The sequence below is a fragment of the Jaculus jaculus genome, chromosome 11 (assembly GCF_020740685.1).
Source record: "Jaculus jaculus isolate mJacJac1 chromosome 11, mJacJac1.mat.Y.cur, whole genome shotgun sequence".
Taxonomy (NCBI): Eukaryota; Metazoa; Chordata; class Mammalia; order Rodentia; family Dipodidae; genus Jaculus; species Jaculus jaculus.
Window position 1 is genome coordinate 54416611 of NC_059112.1, and position 1966 is coordinate 54418576.

The window sequence follows — 1966 nt, forward strand, 5'->3', positions numbered from 1 at the left end:
TTTTAATTTTATTTATTTTATGAGAGAAAGCAAAAGGGAAAGAGAAAGCAAGAGAATTGGCAATCCAGGGCCTAAAGCCACTGCCACTGAACTCCAGATGCATGTACCAACTTGTGCATATGTGTGACTTTGTGTGCATATATGACCTCGTGTGTCTGGCTTACATGGATTCTGGGGAGTTAAACCTGGGTCCTTAGGCTTTTCAGGCAAGCTAAGCCATCTCTCCCATCCTTATTTTTGTTTTGAATGTGAGATGATTTATGCAGAGTAGCTTGCAAGCCCCAGAGTTGTCATATATGATTGTAGTTTGTTCCTTATACCAGTTATCTATACTACTTTCTTCTTATCTCTTGTTCCCTGTTCCTTAGGTCCCCCTTTTAACCTCAAGAAGATTCACTAAAGGTTTGCTTCTTCTAAATCCAGTGCTGCCTGATTTCTATTTGAGTTCAACTTGTAGGACTTACAGAAGATAGGAGAGAGAAGATGGGTGGTTGATGTGTTTATTTTCACTACTCCCTCCTTGATCCATGGTGCATGTGGCAGTGCCAGATGTTCCCTTTTCTCAATATTGAACTAACTGAGCTTACTCTAGTGCTATGGTGTCTTCTCCTTTTTCAGTTATTATAGAATTATAGTTTTGTTATTGTCTGCTGTGTGACTTTACATGCTCTGGATTTCTTTGTATGTAACTAGAATTCTGTAAATCATCTTGTCTTTAAAGTTGACTTGTAAATCCTACTAAGAATACTGTTTACTTCCTGCCCTGGCTCTAGATGAGGCTTGATCCATCTGGACTTCGGAAACCTTGGAGGCTCAAGAAATTTCTTTATAATTCTAAAACCAACACAGTGTCCATTTACGTTTATACATTGTACATATGTAGTTGCAATGTTTTTATAAATAAAATACTAAACATAAAATGAATAAATAATAGTACTGTCTAATACTCATTGAGTGCATTGAGTCCCAGGCCTGATGCAACAGTACAAATAATTTCAGGCCCCTATCAAGTAGGTGACTCTTGTGATAACATCTGGGTCTAAAGAGATTGAACTAGCCGCATTATTTAGGTAGAGAGTGATAGATCTGGAACTTGAACCATAGATGAGTAATTATGTGTCCACTCTTCATAAACCCTAGCCTGAATAAGATTCTAACTCTTCATGAATTTTCATATCATACTTACACAGGGGCCATGCTAATCTTCTCTGTATAATTCCAATTTTAGTATATGCGCTGCCAAAGCAAGCACAAGTTTCTAACTCTTAAAAGAAGTTTAAAATGCTATGGCAACATCTCTCATTTCTGAGATCTTTTGGTTAGACAGCACAGAATTAACATTGATAATCATTAAGAAAGTATGGAAAATCAACCTGCCTTTGTTTCTTATGAAGTGCTAGGCCTATGACTTAATTCATACACAAATGAAATTTTAATAAAAACCCAGGACAAATTTGTCTGAGGCTTTTCCCTTGCTTTCTCTAGTGTACTGACAGCTAATGAGACTATTGAGAAAAGATGAGGCTCTAAGTCGATGGATGGTATTTGAGAGAATATTGATAGCCCAAAATGGACATTTGTAGCCATAGATTTTAGGGTGGAACCAGAGGTGGAAGGTGGCTTCTATTGTCAAGGTGAAAGAGATAATGAGGGGAAAGCTACCTGCATGACTAAGAAATAATGATGCAATCTAGAGCCAGAAAATTCATCAAATCTTCTTTCTCTTCACTTTGCTACTTAAGAAGAGCTTATTTAATTTCCTGTCCCTATCTGTCTCTTTACCTGAAATTTAAGTGAAGGGTCATCATTCATTACAAGATCAATAAGTTATAAATAAGGAGGATAAAAATCAAGATATCTCTACTATTAAGCATCTCTCTGGAAACAGAATAGTCTATGAAAAAAATCCTACTGTGTTACTATTACCTCCTTGTTTGATGGGATCACTGCAGTATTTTTAAGGGAG

General features: G+C 36.7%; 1 non-coding gene across 1 annotated transcript; it reads right to left on the reverse strand.

Moving 5' to 3' along the window:
• Positions 1-1145: 1145 nt before the first annotated feature.
• Positions 1146-1252, reverse strand: LOC123453396. The gene has a single exon (XR_006632789.1). It is a non-coding gene; the product is annotated as a U6 spliceosomal RNA (small nuclear RNA).
• Between the last annotated feature and the right edge of the window lie 714 nt (positions 1253-1966).